Here is a 21,799-nt window from a genome sequence, read left to right as displayed (position 1 = left end):
CAGAGAGAGAGAGAGAGAAGGGTGACAGAGAAGAAGCAGTGAAGGCAAAGAATAGGCCTGCTTTTGAAAAGCGCAAAGCGCTAAATGTAGGCCAGCTCCCAAGATATGACTAGGCTGGTATTTAGCGCCGACACGCCCACTTTGGGACTGCGCCACGCCCATTCGGCCTAAAGCGCATTTGGCAGCCTAAAGCCTATTGCTATCTTGCCGAAACAGGCGCAAGGCACGTTTTTTTGCGGTTAAGGCCCGTAATAGCGCCGATGGCCTGTGGGAGAATAGAGCCCAGGGACTCTGTCCTGTGAGTGAGCACCGTCCTTCGGATGAGACGTTAAACCGAGGTCCTGACTCTCTGTGGTCATTAAAGATCCCATCGGCACTCTTCACAAGAGTAGGGGTGTAACCCCGGTGCCCTGGCTGAATTGCTGGCTGCTGTGCATCACCCAGGTGGGTGCTACCCATCGGTGGTGGATGAGTTGAGTTCCTTCCCCTGATACTGTACTGAAGCGCTTGGAGTGTCTTGAAAGGCGTTATATAAATCCAATCAATTATCATTATTATTCATGTAAAATCACAATTCTGAATCATTAATGTTTGAATTCCTATGTAACCAATACATTGATTTATCTGATGCTGATTAAACAATTAAATAAACCATAGTGGTCAGGGTCCTCTCTTGTTTCTGGCTTGACTACACATCTTTGTGTGAAACATGTTCATAACTGGTGTCTAGAGTGGAAATAGTCTTTCTAAAGCCACGGAGAGGACATGTTCATAACTGGTGTCTAGAGTGGAAATAGTCTTTCTAAAGCCACGGAGAGGACATGTTCATAACTGGTGTCTAGAGTGGAAATAGTCTTTCTAAAGCCACGGAGAGAACATGTTCATAACTGGTGTCTAGAGTGGAAATAGTCTTTCTAAAGCCACCGAGAGGAGAAACAAAGCTGATGAGATTTTTGTCATTTTCATACAAAAAGGAAATGTATGGGAGAAGATGATAATCTAATACATCTATTTTTCTTTTCAATTGTCATGACTTCCAAATCAAGTGAGAATTCCTTGGTGATTTTGGATGAATTCTGAGTCAGCCATGCCGAATGAGGGACATTTGTAAATATCTAAAACCCCTGGAAGGTGCTGCCTTGATATTCTGATATAGTGTTGCTTGATATTCTGATAGTGTTGCTGGCTAGATGACACACTTCCTGTTTTTTCAAGCTTTCTAATTTAGTGAGCAATGAGCAGTGACTCCAAAGATGTAGCCTACTTATTAGTTGTTTTTTTTTACTTTAATTTTTCAACATCTCCTCAACGGAGGGATCATGGGCGGAGTTTCAGGGGGGATGCCCTCAAAACCCACCTTTTCACTGTTGCTTTTGACGTATAATGTTTTCCCCCTCTCTCCTCTATTTTTATATTTTTCTCTTTTCATTAAAGTTGTTTTATCCTGTGTTTGAAAAGTGTCTTTGAGCACGGTCAAAAGCAACAGTGAAACAGTGAAGTGCAATATAAACTCAGTGCTCACTGATGAAGGCTTTTACTTGTGTGTATTGTATTGTGTGTATTGAGTATGTGTGTATTGAGTACAGTCTATGTGTGAGTACAGTCTATGTGTGTATTGAGTAGTCTCTCTGTATTGAGTACAGTCTATGTGTGAGTACAGTCTATGTGTGTATTGAGTAGTCTCTCTGTATTGAGTACAGTCTATATGTGTATTGAGTACAGTCTATGTGTATTGAGTACAGTCTATATGTGTATTGAGTACAGTCTCTGTGTATTGAGTACAGTCTATATGTGTATTGAGTACAGTCTATATGTGTATTGAGTACAGTCTATATGTGTATTGAGTACAGTCTATGTGTATTGAGTACAGTCTATATGTGTATTGAGTACAGTCTATGTGTATTGAGTACAGTCTATATGTGTATTGAGTACAGTCTATATGTGTATTGAGTACAGTCTATATGTGTATTGAGTACAGTCTATGTGTGTATTGAGTACAGTCTATGTGTATTGAGTACAGTCTATATGTGTATTGAGTACAGTCTATATGTGTATTGAGTACAGTCTCTGTGTATTGAGTACAGTCTATATGTGTATTGAGTACAGTCTATGGCCCCTATCGTTGCATCGGCGCTGTTTCTAGGCCGAGCGCCTGGCGCAGCGCAAATCAGTGGGCGTGGACCAGCGCACTTGATATCGTCGTGCTGGCGCTACACGCAGCCTTAAGCATTACAACCACGCCAGACTTTCTTTATCTATGGAAATATCAACAAAATTAAAACATTTCCACCATGTGAAGGGTTTCTGCAGATCACCACACATATATAATAGCCTAGTGTGTTAGTATTTCATGTGTGAATAAATATACTAAACCAGAGTATCACTGCAGTGTGCATAGCAATAGATTGTTTGTAATGTTTTGTGACTTTTGTATGAGGCACCAGTGGCTGGTGGCTCCTGCTTTACATTACTGGCTTTCCTTGGGAAGCTAAGCAGGTCTGGCCTAGGATACTCCTTGGATGAAAGACTGGTGCTGGAAGTGGTGTTGGAGGACCAGTAGGAGGTGCTCTTCCCCTCTGGTCCCAATGGTCTGATGAGTAATCTGCTCTGATGAATAATCCCCCCAATGCCCCAGGGCAGAGACAGGGACTCTGTCCTGTGAGTGAGCACCATCCTTCGGATGAGACGTTAAACCGAGGTCCTGACTCTCTGTGGTCATTAAAGATCCCATCGGCACTCTTCACAAGAGTAGGGGTGTAACCCCGGTGCCCTGGCTGAATTGCTGGCTGCTGTGCATCACCCAGGTGGGTGCTACCCATCGGTGGTGGATGAGTTGAGTTCCTTCCCCTGATACTGTACTGAAACGCTTGGAGTGTTTTGAAAGGCGTTATATAAATCCAATCAATTATCATTATTATTCATGTAAAATCACAATTCTGAATCATTAATGTTTGAATTCCTATGTAACCAATACATTGATTTATCTGATGCTGATTAAACAATTAAATAAACCATAGTGGTCAGGGTCCTCTCTTGTTTCTGGCTTGACTACACATCTTTGTGTGAAACATGTTCATAACTGGTGTCTAGAGTGGAAATAGTCTTTCTAAAGCCACGGAGAGGACATGTTCATAACTGGTGTCTAGAGTGGAAATAGTCTTTCTAAAGCCACGGAGAGGACATGTTCATAACTGGTGTCTAGAGTGGAAATAGTCTTTCTAAAGCCACGGAGAGGACATGTTCATAACTGGTGTCTAGAGTGGAAATAGTCTTTCTAAAGCCACGGAGAGGAGAAACAAAGCTGATGAGATTTTTGTCATTTTCATACAAAAAGGAAATGTATGGGAGAAGATGATAATCTGATGCATCTATTTTTCTTTTCAATTGTCATGACTTCCAAATCAAGTGAGAATTCCTTGGTGATTTTGGATTAATTCTGAGTCAGCCATGCCGAATGAGGGACATTTGTAAATATCTAAAACCCCTGGAAGGTGCTGCCTTGATATTCTGATATAGTGTTGCTTGCTAGATGAAGCTGCTGCCTTCATATTCTGATAGTGTTGCTTGATATTCTGATAGTGTTGCTTGATATTCTGATAGTGTTGCTTGATATTCTGATAGTGTTGCTTGATATTCTGATAGTGTTGCTTGATATTCTGATAGTGTTGCTTGATATTCTGATAGTGTTGCTTGATATTCTGATAGTGTTGCTTGATATTCTGATAGTGTTGCTTGATATTCTGATAGTGTTGCTTGATATTCTGATAGTGTTGCTGGCTAGATGACACACTTCCTGTTTTTTCAAGCTTTCTAATTTAGTGAGCAATGAGCAGTGACTCCAAAGATGTAGCCTACTTATTAGTTGTTTTTTTTACTTTAATTTTTCAACATCTCCTCAACGTTGGGATCATGGGCGGAGTTTCAGGGGGGATGCCCTCAAAACCCACCTTTTCACTGTTGCTTTTGACGTATAATGTTTTCCCCCTCTCTCCTCTATTTTTATATTTTTCTCTCTTCATTAAAGTTGTTTTATCCTGTGTTTGAAAAGTGTCTTTGAGCACGGTCAAAAGCAACAGTGAAACAGTGAAGAAGTGCAATATAAACTCAGTGCTCACTGATGAAGGCTTTTACTTGTGTGTATTGTATTGTGTGTATTGAGTACAGTCTATGTGTGTATTGAGTACAGTCTATATGTGTATTGAGAGCAGTCTATGTGTATTGAGTACAGTCTATGTGTGTATTGAGTACAGTCTATGTGTATTGAGTACAGTCTATGTGTGTATTGAGTACAGTCTCTGTGTATTGAGTACAGTCTATATGTGTATTGAGTACAGTCTATACAGTATGTGTATTGAGTACAGTCTATGTGTATTGAGTACAGTCTATATGTGTATTGAGTACAGTCTCTGTGTATTGAGTACAGTCTATACTGTATGTGTATTGAGTACAGTCTATATGTGTATTGAGTACAGTCTATGTGTGTATTGAGTATATGTGTATTGAGTACAGTCTATATGTGTATTGAGTACAGTCTATGTGTATTGAGTACAGTCTGTACTCAATACACATAGAGGCCATTTACACCTGGCATTAACATGCGTTTTCTGTCATCAGATTGCAATCAGATTGTATTTTATCACTTCAGCCTGATTCCATTTACACCTGGCGTTAACATGCATCTGATTGCAATCAGATTGCAGAAATGGCGGTTGTCCTCTCAATCCGCATAAAGTTGCTGTATCCAGATTGAGAGGACACATTGCATTTACACTTGTGTTCAATGTGTACACAATGCATCCCTGACCACCTCCGGAGGTGGTTTGGCCGATCAGATTGCAATCCTTCTTCAATGCGTTTGGGGGTGTTTACACCTGTACTCTCAAGTGGTAAAACACAATCTGATTGCAATCTGATCAAAGGAAATGCATGTTAGCGCCAGGTATAAATGGCCTCTATGGTGCATCTATGTTGCAAACAAGCAACCTCTCAAACAACAAATCTAAAGGAGCTAATCACACTGGAAATGCCATAGCCAATTGTAGCACACGCCTCCTAATACTGCTGGTAGTGGAGGGAGTGCAGTAATTGTTATAGTTAGTAAAGACTACCAATAATACTGGACCAGAATCAGAAGATACCAGATACGAACAGGAGACAGAAAAGTGACTATTTGCAACATCAATGACCACACGAGACAAGGAGTTAGAACTGTATGAACTGGTACCTTGTATTTATATAAAAAACATTAAAGGAATGAAAGGAATGAAATAAAATAAAAACCATAAATTCAGTTTTCAGTGAATAACAAAAATATCTCAGTTTAGTTATTTAACAAAGCTTTCTTTTGTCACTCTTGTTTTAGCTTTTAACCACTGAGTTCTTTTCAACTATTTTTCCCAGCTAGGTTATTTTCGGACCGGGTGCACCCTAATATGGTAAGTACTGTAATTCTGTATCAATCTCTATTTTAACATTTCAGGTAATCCAAGGATCCTAGGTAAGTATAAATATTAACACTGTAACAGTTCAATATTTTCACCTTTCAATTCAAATCAATCATTCAATAGGTCAAGAATACCCCAATATCAAATATAATCGAATGCACAGAAATGATCCTATGAATACTCAGTCCATTCACTCGAACTAGTGATGGTTACTGCTCAGTCCTTCCATAGGCACGGGGTTGTTTGGAGAAGAATGAAGAAGGTAAGTGTCTTTCCAAGTCAAGTCAAAGAGAGGTAAGTCAAAGTCTGGGATTTGGGCTGTGCAAGGGGAAGTTGAGCGTACGAGTAGGCTGGCGTTGTGTGATTATGATTGTTCGTCCTACCGCCGTGGCAGGAGAGGGGTAAGGTTGGCAGTTCTGGGCTCTGGGTTCTACTCAGGGACCTTCAGGAATCCAGGAATCATCAATCCAGGAATCATCAATCCAGGGGTCTCATCTGGGTTGGGTTGGCTCGCCATCGAACTTCAAATCGACTCAAAAAACCTGACCTGCAGTCATTGACATGGCCAGAATTGTTCGATCAATCAAATGTCTTTCAATCCTTTTTCTGATCAGGAATTAATAATTCTTTTAACTTCACCAAAACATGTATAAATTATAATGTAAATTGTATATTCAACACATTTTAAATAACCTTTACAGCAAATGAATTCCTGAGCAAAATGAAATAAAGTGTCTTTTTAGCTTAATATTAATGTAATTATTTTTTACAGTGCAACAAATACATGCTAAATGAATTGCATCATCTTTCACAGTGCAATGAATAAAATACTTGACAAAACATGACTCATGTTGCTTCTAGACTAGTAAACAGTGTAGCAGCTTGAAAGCAGCTTAAAACATTGAGCAATAAAACACTCCACATAACGTTTTCATACTCTTCTCAGTTGAGTTGTCAACCAGCTTGACTTTAGTTGAGCTAAACAGTCAGCTAATTGCACTGTAGTGTTCATCATTCAATGCTAATGTTGTTAGCTCCAGGCCTAGTGACTTGAAACTCGCTAGCTTAGCCTGCACCTCATGGCACAGCATTAATTATTCATGTCTTCCGTGACTCACCAATTCGGGAGTTCCGCTGTTTTGTTCGGTCGGTTTCGGTGAGCAAGGCTTCTCACACAGGCATCTACAAGCTTACAACAAAGTACAGGCTGTTACCATTCTGATTTGACAACTTTAGATTGTGTTTTCTACGTTTTATCTGTGTTGCATTTTTACCGTTCAGCAGCACAGGTCCTCTCTCCACTGCGTCTCCCAGCGTTTGACTAACGTAAAATCTAGCTTGTCAACAGTGCTAGGATCGGCGCTCTGATTGGCTAAGGCACTTCAGTGCTGTTATTTCTCATTGGCTAAGGCACTTCCTGGGTTTTGTTAACTCTTTGTGACCTGGTTCAGACAGGCATGAGAGAGAATAATGTACTGCTGTTTTATCATTTCAACTGTATTGTACATGTGACTTTTCTATTTAAGGATTAGACTGTTTTTATATCTCATTTGTGACCTGGGTTACACCCTCCCCTCTTGAACCCATGCACGTCCCGTTGCATGCACAACTAGGCTGTGTAGTCACTACAGGGGGTGGTTGACCAGAGTCTGAGTCAGGACCATTAATCTCACTTAAAACATCAGTATAGGCTACACTTAGACCTTGAAAAAGTGCTTGTACTATAGAAATTAAAGGGTTGCCTATCTGAGGATAATGAAATTTCTTGGGCCTCTCTCTGTGTCTTTGTGATCGTCTGAGAAAGCTTTCAGCTTCCTGATTGTCATTATCAATTTGATTGTCTGATACGTCATTGGTCGTGTCTGTATTAACATTTGTGTTTTCTCTGATTTCCATCTCATCAGATGCACTGCTTGGTCCTGGACGTTCCTCTTCGCCTCCTGGCACATCAGATGTGTGACATGGCTCATCAGGAGTGTGCAGGATATCAACAGGTTCACAAGGTGCTTTAGATAGACTTGCATTTTCAGGTTCTGCTGAGACATTTCCTCCATCAGGTGAGTTTCCTGGAGGTAAGTGATCAGCAGGAGTGTCTTTTCCCTTTGTATTTATCTCATCTACGTCTTCTGCATCAGCAGGATTTGTCACGTCCTGTTCCTCAGTATCCGGGATTTCAGGTGAGTGAGTTTCATCAACTGACTGATGGACTGAAGTAGATTCCAGTAGGAAATCAGGATTTGTCTTTGTAGTTCCTTCTATCTGAGTGTTTGGATGGTCGTGGACAGCGGTGAATCTAGTGGTGCTTTGAGAAGGGGATTCATGTAACCAGTGGACTACACCGTCATCCTCCAGATCACTTGAATCAGCAACCTCAGTTTCACTGACACCTGCTGTCTGACGTGTTCTCGGCCTTCGGACAGGTTTGGGCTGAGGAGACTCTTCCTCTTCTGTCATTGGAAGAAAACTACATGGAAGGAGGAGATCACGATGCAGTGTACGTGTGGGACCCTCTCTATTTTCTGGCTTAACAGTATAGACCGGGAGGTCTCCAGCACGTTTGACTACAATATGGACATTGGCTTCCCACTTATCTGCAAGTTTGTGCTTGCCACGTAGTCGTACATTCCTTACTAAGACTCTGTCTCCAATTTCAAGACTTGAAGCTGTCACTTTACTATCAAATCTAGTCTTATTTCTTTCGGCTACTTTCTGGGAGTTTCGAAAAGCCAATTTATAGCTCTCTTCTAACCGAGATCTAAGGTCTTGTACGTACTGGGAATGAGATTTTTGCTGATCTCCCTTCAAGGGCAATCCATAAGCTAGGTCGACAGGCAGTCTGGGTTTACGCCCGAACATTAACTCATAGGGAGTGAACCCTGTTACCTCATTACGTGTACAATTGTAGGCATGTACTAAGGGTTTTACAAACTCTTTCCAATGTGACTTTTGTTTGTTCTCCAACGTTCCTAACATGCCTAACAAAGTTCTGTTAAATCTTTCGACAGGGTTACCCCGCGGGTGGTACGGAGTTGTTCTGATTTTGCGAATACCTGCGACTTCACATAGCTCCTTGATCAATCTGGATTCAAAATCAGGCCCTTGGTCGCTGTGCAACCGCTCAGGTATGCCATAACAGACTATAAAGTTATCCCACAAACACTTAGCAACTGTTCTCGCTTTCTGATTGGGTGTGGGAATCGCGATCGCAAACTTAGTGAAGTGATCGGTCAGTACTAGGATATCTTTCGTGTTGCTGCTATCGGGCTCGATTGACAAGAAATCCATGCATACTAATTCTAAGGGTCTTGTAGTCTTTATGGTTACCAGGGGTGCTGCTCTTTCAGGAAGGCTTTTTCTGCGTGTACAGCGGTCACAGGTTTTAACTTTACGCTCTACATCTGCAGATAGTCTCGGCCAGTAAAATCTAGTTCTGACAAGATCGAGAGTTCTGTCAATGCCCATATGGCCCATATCATTGTGCAAACTTTGCAGCACTGATGCTCTGAGTACTTCAGGTAGAACTAGCTGGTACGTAACCTGGTCTCCATCTTGTCTTTTTCGGTATAGCACATTGTCATGTAGCTCCAGTCGATTCCATTCCCTGAGCATGAGAGGGAGCTCTGGAAGTTCTTTACGCACAGTTGGAGGTGGTTTCTCTCCCAGTTCCATCTGAGCAATAACCTCTCTGATAGTTGAATCAGCTCTCTGTTTCTCTTTAAGCTCAGAGTGAGAAAGAGAAGGAATGACTGGTAAGCCGTGCTGGTCCTCTGCAATATAGCTCTCTGGGATTGCATCCGCGGAGACTGTAAGGGACTCAACGAGAGCGATACCACAGTTGCTGGAGTCATTTGCAACTACGAGATGACTTTCACATATTGCTTTGATGGCATCCTGGTTGATTTCTTGGTTTTCTGTGTCAGCTAAGTGACGTTGAGTGAAGCGGGCTATGCGCTCTTGCTCTTTCTTAGACTGGGCATCATTTAGAAGTTCTCCATGTGGCCGTCTGGAGAGGCCATCAGCGTCCAGGTTTTGCTTGCCTGCCCGATACTTGAGTTTAAAAGAGTAGTTGGACAGAGCTGCAAGCCATCTATAACCTGTGGCGTCTAATCTCGCAGTGGTGAGTATGTACGTCAAGGGGTTACTGTCTGTAACAACAGTAAAGTCAACCCCATAAACATAGTCATGGAATTTTTCTGTCACAGACCACTTGAGGGCGAGAAACTCTAATTTATGCGCTGGGTATCGGGACTCGCTTCGTGACAGCCCTCGACTGGCAAAAGCTATGACCCTAAGCTTTCCTTCCTGCTCTTGGTATAATGCTGCCCCGAGGCCAGTAGTACTGGCGTCCGTGTGCAGAATATAAGGCAGCTTGGGATCTGCAAAACCGAGAACAGGGGCTGTGGTCAGTTTCTCAATGATGGTCTCAAACGCTCTCTGACAGTTACATGTCCATCTACTTTCAAAGGGTTTTCTGGGGTCATGATATTGATCTGACTTCACCTTGACTTTGGGACTTTTGCGGAGTGGCGGATATCCACGGGTCAAATCATTAAGTGGTCTGATTATGGCTGCATAATCTTTAATAAAGCGGCGATAATAGCCTGAGAAGCCAAGAAATGATTTCAACTCTTTCAGATTTTTTGGAATTGGCCAGGTTTTTAAGGCTTCAAGTTTTTCAGAATCTGTCTCAACGCCATTCTCAGACACTACATGCCCAAGATAACGCACTCTTGTCTGAAAAAACTTGCACTTTTCAGGAGATAATTTGAGTCCATACTCCTTGAGACGGGTGAGGACTCGCATTAATCTGCTCTCATGCTCCTCCAGAGTTTCTGAAAAAATGATGAGGTCATCCAAAAAGACCAGAACTTCTTTCAAGTTCATATCTCCTACGCATTTTTCCATCAGTCTCTGGAAGGTGCTAGGCGCATTTGTTATGCCCTGCGGCATGCGATTGAACTCCCAGAATCCTAATGGAGTGACAAAAGCTGTCTTGGCTTTGTCAGCTTCGTCAACCTCAATCTGATAATAACCAGACTTTAGGTCGAGCACAGTGAACCATTTGGATCCTGTTAGCGCCGAAAAAGTATCTTGCAGGTTCGGGAGAGCATAGGCGTCCTTTATCGTTTGTAGATTGAGCTTCCGATAATCGATGCACAGGCGAACATCATTATTGCGTTTCCTCACAACCACAATGGGGGAGGAATACGGCGATTCAGACTCTCTTATCACGCCTGCATCAAGCAACTCGTGCAGATGTTTTCGCACCGCCTCGATGTCTTGAGGATATATGGGTCTGGCGCGATGCTTAAAGGGAGTCTCATCGTGGAGTTTTATATGATGCTTCACCTTGTCAGTGCATCCGAAATCTAAGTCATGATGAGCGAAGACTTCCGGCATCTCATTCAGCGTTTTAGTGACACGCTCTTTCCACTCCGGTGGTATTGGAGAATCGCCAAAGTTAAAGCTCAAGTCTGACTTTGATGTTTCTTCGGAATCAGCTGCATTGATCACGTTGTGTTGTGATAGGATGCTGTGGAAAGCTCCGAGCTCAGCGATGACACAGTTAGGTGGGATTGTGACATCCTGTTCTGATTCATTGTTGATCACTACAGGCACTTTATGTGGTGAGTTAGCAGAAAGTGTGATCAGGCAACTCTGTACACAAAGGCCACCAGGCAATGATGACTCAGTGGGATGGTCTACAGTAATCCATTTGTCTGTGGATTGGTTATGGACGTTGGCTGATCCCTCAAGAACAACACTGTGGCCCGCAGGAATGACAACAGGGGTCTTCCCTAGCATTTGGACTAAACCTACACTGCCATCTCTGTTCTGTTTTTGTCTTAGCTCAAGTATGTTAAGTACTGCCCTGTAACCATAAGGACTTGGTAGATGGTTTGGGGTCTTAATGTCTGAGTACCTTTCATATAGGACATCAAGTGTGTTTGTTCCTATTAAGACTGGTGACTGGCTATCAGGGTGTACGTCAGGAACAACAAGAGCAAGGGTAGGTATTTCTATGTCAATTTCAAGAAAGTCTTTGGGGAATGTGACAGCCATCTCTATGTAACCTAGATAAGGGACAGATTGTCCGGCTGCACCTTCAACCTCTAAAAGATTATTAAGTGGTTTGATGTCTTGATCGGATAAGTTCTGTTTGTAGAACGACTCTGGAACTGTAGTTACTTGAGAACCAGTATCTAGAAGGCAACTATAATCTACACCAGCTATTTTGACAAGAGCTGTGCATTTGGATCCTACTAACCCTTTGGGCAGTTTGTAGACTGGTTTCTTCGTATAGGACTGGTTAAGGTTAACACGTTTTTTGCGCTTAATTTTAGCGGGACATAATTGACCGGCTTCAGCCCCCGTTCGCCCCGTAACAGAGACTGTGTCTAGTTTAACTGTTCAGCTGCAGCTATAGGGTTTTCAAGTTCCCACTTCCTTTGCCTTTCTTTCAACAGCTTTCTTTTCTCTGCGACCAAAGCTGGGTTTGGTTCGCTGTCGCAGTTGGGTTTGATGTGCCCATCTTCACCACATAGGAAGCAGTACCATGGTTTTGGCTTAGAGCTCTGATTTCTGACCATTTCCTGCTCAGATTCTTTCGTCCGTTTCTCATATTTCTGTTTTTCACGTGACTTGCTGTTATAAGCTCCACTGGAATTGGAGTTTCCTTTTCTCTGTTGCTTTGCGGTCAGTGTCGCTAGTTGACTTTGGATCTCTGCCACTTGTCTACTAAGTTCTTGGGTAGTTGTGCTAAGTGCAGCACAGGCACCCTTTTCTTCCTCACAGCTATATGCAGTTTGCACTTGAGATGATGCTTTCTGCTTTGTGTTACCTAGATGCTGTCTCATGCGCATGGCTTTGGCTGCATGACGATCTTCCTCTGTGCGCAACAGTAATAGCAGCTCTGCAAATGATGGTGGGTTTGTCTTCTTTTGTTTTAGCTGGAGTTCAGTGAGAAGAGAATTATTCCAACATCCCCTGCAAAACTGTGTGAGAAGATGTTTGTTAACTTCTTCACCTGACACACCGCCTCTTTTCACAGCTGAGTTTAATGCTACCTGAAGGCGCTGCAGGTATGCAGATGGTTTCTCACCAGCATCTTGGAATGTATCTAGGAATTTAGCATACAGCTCATCACCATCTTGAACCGTCCCATAAGCAGAATCTAGTAACTGGAGGTAAGCAGCTGGCAAACTACGTGGGCTCAAGTGTCTGACCACATCGGCTGCTGGAGGTAAGAGACTTTCAAGTATTCTCCTAGACCGCTGAAGGTCTGATATGGCCGGATCAGTCATGACTAGTTCAACACTGGATCGCCATGAATCGTAGTCAGGTTCATGAGTTGGTCTGGGGACTTTCCCTGAGAATGCACGGAGTCTCATTGAGGACTGCATCTGTAGTGCACCGTCTTCCCTTTTCACGATGTGCTCCACCACGACTCTTTGAACTTCTGGTGGGCTGAGATCATGTGCAGTAATCACAGGAATGTTTCTGATTCCACTGCTTTGAACTACATGTGGCGATCTACCAACATCGGATAGGACATCTTCAAGAGGAAGGTTAACTTTGGGAGAATGGACTGAGGTTTCTACAACACCTAACTCAGGCACTTCAACAGGTGTCTCTTTTTCTGCAGGTGGTGCAAGATCAGCGATAGTCTCAGTTACTTGTGACATCATGTCTTTTAGGACCTCAGCATAATCCCTCCCACTCAATTTAGCAAGCCCTTCAAGTTCAGCAAGAAATAACTTGGTTGAGGTTTTCCCTTTTGTCTGTGTGTAAACACTAGCAAAAGATTGTATCTGGTAGGTATTCCCACTAACCTCAGCTACATGAATGTAAGGTAGTTGCGGGTTTAATTTTTCCACTGCCTCTCCCGTGTTATACTCTATGATTAGGGTTAGGAAAAACTCTGAGGAAATGTCATCTACCGATATGACTCTGTCAATGGTACCATATTGGTTTAGGAAATCCAGAATCTCCTTATCTTTGTCATTATCCCCAATTATTCCACTAACTATTAAAGCATTTGGAATTTTGATGCCGTGTTTCTGGGCTATATCCATTTTGTTTTTGTAGTCACAGGGTGTTCATTTAATATTGCAAATCAGTCATATATGTCTCCTGGCTGGCTGGCTCGCCAATTTTATGTAGCACACGCCTCCTAATACTGCTGGTAGTGGAGGGAGTGCAGTAATTGTTATAGTTAGTAAAGACTACCAATAATACTGGACCAGAATCAGAAGATACCAGATACGAACAGGAGACAGAAAAGTGACTATTTGCAACATCAATGACCACACGAGACAAGGAGTTAGAACTGTATGAACTGGTACCTTGTATTTATATAAAAAACATTAAAGGAATGAAAGGAATGAAATAAAATAAAAACCATAAATTCAGTTTTCAGTGAATAACAAAAATATCTCAGTTTAGTTATTTAACAAAGCTTTCTTTTGTCACTCTTGTTTTAGCTTTTAACCACTGAGTTCTTTTCAACTATTTTTCCCAGCTAGGTTATTTTCGGACCGGGTGCACCCTAATATGGTAAGTACTGTAATTCTGTATCAATCTCTATTTTAACATTTCAGGTAATCCAAGGATCCTAGGTAAGTATAAATATTAACACTGTAACAGTTCAATATTTTCACCTTTCAATTCAAATCAATCATTCAATAGGTCAAGAATACCCCAATATCAAATATAATCGAATGCACAGAAATGATCCTATGAATACTCAGTCCATTCACTCGAACTAGTGATGGTTACTGCTCAGTCCTTCCATAGGCACGGGGTTGTTTGGAGAAGAATGAAGAAGGTAAGTGTCTTTCCAAGTCAAGTCAAAGAGAGGTAAGTCAAAGTCTGGGATTTGGGCTGTGCAAGGGGAAGTTGAGCGTACGAGTAGGCTGGCGTTGTGTGATTATGATTGTTCGTCCTACCGCCGTGGCAGGAGAGGGGTAAGGTTGGCAGTTCTGGGCTCTGGGTTCTACTCAGGGACCTTCAGGAATCCAGGAATCATCAATCCAGGAATCATCAATCCAGGGGTCTCATCTGGGTTGGGTTGGCTCGCCATCGAACTTCAAATCGACTCAAAAAACCTGACCTGCAGTCATTGACATGGCCAGAATTGTTCGATCAATCAAATGTCTTTCAATCCTTTTTCTGATCAGGAATTAATAATTCTTTTAACTTCACCAAAACATGTATAAATTATAATGTAAATTGTATATTCAACACATTTTAAATAACCTTTACAGCAAATGAATTCCTGAGCAAAATGAAATAAAGTGTCTTTTTAGCTTAATATTAATGTAATTATTTTTTACAGTGCAACAAATACATGCTAAATGAATTGCATCATCTTTCACAGTGCAATGAATAAAATACTTGACAAAACATGACTCATGTTGCTTCTAGACTAGTAAACAGTGTAGCAGCTTGAAAGCAGCTTAAAACATTGAGCAATAAAACACTCCACATAACGTTTTCATACTCTTCTCAGTTGAGTTGTCAACCAGCTTGACTTTAGTTGAGCTAAACAGTCAGCTAATTGCACTGTAGTGTTCATCATTCAATGCTAATGTTGTTAGCTCCAGGCCTAGTGACTTGAAACTCGCTAGCTTAGCCTGCACCTCATGGCACAGCATTAATTATTCATGTCTTCCGTGACTCACCAATTCGGGAGTTCCGCTGTTTTGTTCGGTCGGTTTCGGTGAGCAAGGCTTCTCACACAGGCATCTACAAGCTTACAACAAAGTACAGGCTGTTACCATTCTGATTTGACAACTTTAGATTGTGTTTTCTACGTTTTATCTGTGTTGCATTTTTACCGTTCAGCAGCACAGGTCCTCTCTCCACTGCGTCTCCCAGCGTTTGACTAACGTAAAATCTAGCTTGTCAACAGTGCTAGGATCGGCGCTCTGATTGGCTAAGGCACTTCAGTGCTGTTATTTCTCATTGGCTAAGGCACTTCCTGGGTTTTGTTAACTCTTTGTGACCTGGTTCAGACAGGCATGAGAGAGAATAATGTACTGCTGTTTTATCATTTCAACTGTATTGTACATGTGACTTTTCTATTTAAGGATTAGACTGTTTTTATATCTCATTTGTGACCTGGGTTACACCATACATGAAGCCAACCATGGCTCCCCAGCCTCTCCACACTTAGTTGGACTGTGGAATGTGACTCCTCCAGCCAGAGGGGGGCAATGTGCGAAAAACTACTCTCTCGGACAGGGATGTACTGGATGTCAACACTCCATTTTAGGACAACACACAGTGTGACTTTTCAGCACACGCTGTAATAATGATGATAACACGTGTTAAGATGTGTTTGACCTAATTCAGTGCGCGCTGAGCAGTGACTTCAAAGATGTACTGGACCTAAATCATCTCTAAAGAGCAAGGATCCATACCGCCATCTAGAGTGAAACCCATGGAATGCAATACAGTGCCATCCTTCATCATAACAGTAACCACGGTAACAAAGCCAGGGGGCGGTTCTTATGGCTTTGGAGAAATTGCTCGTAATTGGCTAAATGGAAGTAGGGGTGCTGAGGGGGCCGCATGCAGGCATGGGGCTGTAACTGCAAGTATAAAAGGAACAAATTTAGTCCTGGAGACCAGAACCATTTATATAGAAGAGTCGTGACATCTCCATTCCCTCCAATGGACCAGTTTTTGACTCTCAAGAGTTCCAGGAAGTAAGGTCCTGGATCAAGCAGCACTGTCGAGTTGCAGCAAAATGGACAGTTTGCGTTGTACTTTGAAAAAAAAAAATTAATCAAATTGTACATTATCAGCTTTATTTTAGCATTCAAAAGTAGCGCGAGACCCCTTCCTGGCTGTTCATTGGCTAATGAGTCACGCATTTTGCTCCTCCGCTGACGCCACTCTCTCTCTAAATTGCTCTGCTGGAGACACCTATTGTGGCGGGAACTACCAAGCAGTTTTGAGTACTTTGCCAGATGTTTGCCTGGTGTCTGTCGTAGCATTAAACCCGTGCAAGATGCAGACACAAAACTTTACAGATGTGTTAGCATTAAACCCATGGAAGATGCAGACACAAAACTTTACAGATGTGTTAGCATTAAACCCATGGAAGATGCAGACACAAAACTTTACAGATGTGTTAGCATTAAACCCATGGAAGATGCAGACACAAAACTTTACAAATGTGTTAGCATTAGACCCATGGAAGATGCAGAGACAAAACTTTACAGATGTGTTAGCATTAAACCCATGGAAGATGCAGACACAAAACTTTACAGATGTGTTAGCATTAAACCCATGGAAGATGCAGACACAAAACTTTACAGATGTGTTAGCATTAAACCCATGGAAGATGCAGAGACAAAACTTTACAGATGTGTTAGTTGCCGCAAACATGAAGGCCGAGTTCAAAAATGGGTGTGATCCAAGCAAGGGTGCTGCTCCTCCCACATGGACTGATGATTGACCTACAAGAGAACCCTGAAGAATGATATTCTGTGAAGCTTTCACCAGCAGGCCTACAACAATACACACAGCTACATGTATTCTGTGAAGCTTTCACCAGCAGGCCTACAACAATACACACAGCTACATGTATTCTGTGAAGCTTTCACCAGCAGGCCTACAACAATACACACAGCTACATGTATTCTGTGAAGCTTTCACCAGCAGGCCTACAACAATACACACAGCTACATGTATTCTGTGAAGCTTTCACCAGCAGGCCTACAACAATACACACAGCTACATGTATTCTGTGAAGCTTTCACCACCAGGCCTACAACAATACACACAGCTACATGTGCACATTGCTGCAAAGGCCAACCAAGCTCCCAGGAATAGCACTGGGCTGTGAAGCCATTTGAACATGGTGGCGAAGCTCTGTATTGCAAGTCACGTGACGCCACGCAGCCCAGAAAGGAAAATTCCCATCCACTTGCATGGGGACCCTGGCAGCTGTTAAACCCAAGGGATTTTTTTCCGGGTGTCACTCAAAGTATAAAACGACTCTTTTAATTATCAAATCATTTTTTATGGGGTCATTTTCTCTTCAGAAGCCACTAAGAGCCGTATACGGGTGGATTTTCTTCTTTTAATACATCCATGGGTGGGAGGGGTGGGAGACGTCATGGAACACCTTCATGGCACGCCCACCCATGAATGCATGGGTGGGCGTGGCACGTCCCCTATCCAGTTCTTTTAATACATCCATGAGGCCAACAATATAAATGATGCCAACTTCCTGATACCTGTCTCACGAAGCAGCTTCCGCATAATCAGAGTAGCTCTGCATGGCTTGGTGTGATAAAGGTAACTCACTCAGCCATGAGAGTATTGATTGAGAGATGTATGTATGTACAGTATATATGTATGTATGTATGTATGTATGTATGTATGTATGTATGTATGTATGTATGTATGTATGTATTTATGTATGTATGTATGTATGTATGTATGTATTTATGTATGTATGTATGTATTCATGCATGTATGTATGTATGTATGTATGTATGTATGTATGTATGTATTTATGTATGTATGTATGTATGTATGTATGTATGTATGTATGTATGTATTCATGTATGCATGTATGTATGTATTCATGCATGTATGTATGTAGATATGATGTATGTATACTACTGTATGTATGTATGCATGGTGTGTGTACTGTGTATGTATTTATGCATATACTGTATAGGTCTACCTAAAAAATAATCCTTTGGTTTGTTCATTTTCCATTTGTGGTTTCTGTGATTTCTTTTGCTACTGTTGACCATGGTGCATTTTTTTTTTTTTTTTAAGAATTGCTTGGGGTTGGGTGGTGGGTAGAGGAATCTCATCCGGGTTTTTCCAGTCCAGTGAGTCACCTTCATAAAACTGACAAGTCACGAAACCATTTGAGAGCAGATGAACATGACAGACAGGTTTGTTATCATGTGTGAGTATGATGATCCTCACATGATAACATTCAGGCATATTTCCCATCACTTTCTATCTCACATGTAGACCGACAGCTGATCATTTCTTCTAGCTGCTGCTGAAGAAAGAAGAAGAAGACGTGATCAAACATTTCTCACCATTTCACAGTTTCCACAACATCGCTAACAGCTCCCGTAAAGAAGCCTCTTTGGTCAGAATCTGTTAATTCAAGAGCTGGTGGCAGGGACAAAACCTGTGGCCAGTGGGCAGGTTACTCAATTAACATATAGTTACTGATTACTCCTTTAAAAAGTAATATGATTACTTCATGTATTACTTGGTATCAAAAGTAAGTAGTTATGTTACTCGTTAGTTGACTATATTAATTTAGCTACCCGCCCTTCCGTAAAGTCACGTACAACTTGTTTAACCAGCTCCTTTTAGAACGGAATCCACTTTATTGGAACAATAATTAACCTTACAGGAGGAGTCAACAATCAGCCAAACTGCAGACTTGTTTTATTTATAGGACAAAACTTTACATTACTTTACTTTATTTCATTTAGCAGACGCTTTTGTCCAAAGCGACTTACAAAATATTACAACAGCATAAAAATACAACAATAAAATACCACAGTAAACAACATAAACCAAAAACGGGAGCATAAAATACACAAATCACTTTTCGGAGGGGCCCAGGTGTAGTTCGAAAAAGTGTGTTTTTAGTCTCCGGCGGAAAATGGCTAATGAGTCAGCCAGCATAACAGAGGGGGGGGGGCTCGTTCCACCATTGAGGAGCCAGGGAGGAGAAGAGTCGTGAGTGGGCTAAGCGGCCCCCAGGGTCACGTAGTGATGGAGGGGCAAGGCGAGCTGTGCAGGTGGAGGAGCGGAGGGGACGGTTGGTTGTTTGAAAACTGACAAAAATCTAATTGCCTTCTGGCAACGCAGTAGTCTCACGTAGCCAGACCTATATATCTCCACACTTTGTTTTACGGCTGTGCGCAGCGCTGGAGAAAGTAATGCAGTAACTTGAAGTTACTTGGATTAGTTATCGTAATATAATTACTTTTTGGGAATTGTAATCCCTACTTACTGGGGAAAGTAATATAATTACAGTACCTGAGTTACTGTAACTTAGTTACAACACTGTCTGTGGCACATGGTTCTGCCACTGAACGTTTCTACTCAAAGTACAAAAAAACATGTTTTAACAATTTTGTTCCTATGTATTACTGTATAGATGAAGAGTGGTGATTAGTTGTATTACTGTATAGATGAAAAGTGGTGATTAGTTGCCTGCATGGGTCTGGGTTTTAGTCTCAACGCCAGACCCATGAGAGTCCATACGCTGTACGTTACTGCATGCTGCAGATGCTGAGCGATTCAACATAATATTTGAGTCTGGGGCGAGACTACCTGGGTCTAGAGACCTTGAAGAGACTACCTGGGTCTAGAGACCTTGAAGAGACTACCTGGGTCTAGAGACCTTGGATAGACTACCTGGGTCTAGAGACCTTGGAGAGACTACCTCGGTCTAGAAACCTTGGAGAGACTACCTGGGTCTAGAGACCTTGGAGAGACTACCTGGGTCTAGAGACCTTGGAGAGACTACCTGGGTCTAGAAACCTTGGAGAGACTACCTGGGTCTAGAGATCTTGGAGAGACTACCTGGGTCTAGAGACCTTCGAATGCACCCACCCGACTGAGTCAAGTCGGGGCTGCTTCTGGTCGTATCAGTTACCCGGAATGTGCTGTCTCCACAACACAAAGTCAAAGCATGACAGACAGGAAGTCAAAGCATGACAGACAGGAAGTCAAAGCATGACAGATAGGAAGTCAGTCTTGTTAGAAAGATCAATATAGATCGATATTTGTGAATTAAGTAAGACAATCACCATTATCATCATCATTATTATTATTATAAGAATGTTCTTGCTTCTGTGTGTGTGTGTGTGTGTGTGTGTGTGTGTGTGTGTGTGTGTGTGTGTGTGTGTGTGTGTGTGTGTGTGTGTATGTGTGTGTGTGTGTGTGTGTGTGTGTGTGTGTGTGTGTGTGTGTGTGTCCAAGGTGTCACTGAAAATGCACATTAAACACTGATGCATAGAGAACAACTTATCTTTATTCAGCATGTATTTCTATTAAAGCAGATCCTCAATCAACACACATACCTGATTGGCCAACAACATGTGCAATAAAGAGGTACAATAAAGAGGTTTAGAACACGGCTCTCTTGAATACTCGATGGGGGGGGGGGGGGCGACAAAAAACAAAAACAGAATATCAACTATTATTACCAGGGAGAGACATTTGTTGTTGTAATTGTAGGTATTTCACTTAGAGAAGAGGCTTGATATATAAAAAGTAAGTTCCATTGATTTTCATTTCATAATCTCATTCTACAACAAATGTGTTTTGTACTTTTGAAGATCCATCTGGTGTCGTGCCGTGTCTAAAACTTTTAGTGAGAACACTTCCTCATTCTACATGTCTAGTTGCATGCCAAGTGAAGCAGCAAGAACAACAACATAAAGGTTAAAGTCCCTGGAAACCAAAAATATTTCTTTATTATTTAGCATTTTGAGTTAATCACATCACAGGACCCTATGTTAATAAGCCACCAGCCAAATTTGAACGATGATGAACGTCGCAAAGTATATAAATTTAGGTTTGACAGCCATGGCAAAACTCATGAGATTTCATTATTTTTTAGAGTGTACTTTCTCCCGCGGAATGTGTGGGCGTGTCTCATCTACAGCAGGGAAATTTCTGTCTCTCGGAGAGTGCGAGAGAGAGGGGGGGAGGGAAACGGAGAAAGAAAGAAAGAGAGATGAGTGCACACACCGTGTGTGTGTGTGTGTGTGTGTGTGTGTGTGTGTGTGTGTGTGTGTGTGTGTGTGTGTGTGTGTGTGTTCGCGCGTTGCTCCGAGAGGAAGAGATCTCTGTCCGTTCTAGAGAGAGAGAGAGAGAGAGAGAGAGAGAGAGAGAGAGAGAGAGAGAGAGAGAGAGAGAGAGAGAGAGGAGCGCATGCCTGAAACCCGACACCTTGCTAATCTCACAAGCATAGCGCTTGGCAGACGGCAGACGGCACACAGAGTGAGAGGGAGACGGACAGCAAGGGAGCCTGTCACTGGGGGCAAAGAACGGACTTGCCATAGGTGGGTGCGGATTGCGCGCGTGTACAAAGGTTATATAGAGCTTATGACGTCATAAGCTCCTGCGTTTTAGCACCTCACGCACTGCTGTCTTCAATGAGGAAGTACTTTGTAGAATCTTGTAGAAAAGTGGCGATTTTAAGGCTTTGGGTTGAAAGTAATGTATAATAATTTCGGAGGCACAAAATTACTAACATAAGACCCTAAATAACATAGTTAGAAGAACGTTTTTGTGGATTTTGGTTTCCAGGGACTTTAAGGTTTGGTTTAGAGAGAGCAGGA

This window comes from Poromitra crassiceps (assembly GCF_964638095.1).
Source record: "Poromitra crassiceps genome assembly, chromosome: 7".
Lineage (NCBI taxonomy): Eukaryota > Metazoa > Chordata > Actinopteri > Beryciformes > Melamphaidae > Poromitra > Poromitra crassiceps.
This window is presented reverse-complemented; position numbering follows the sequence as displayed.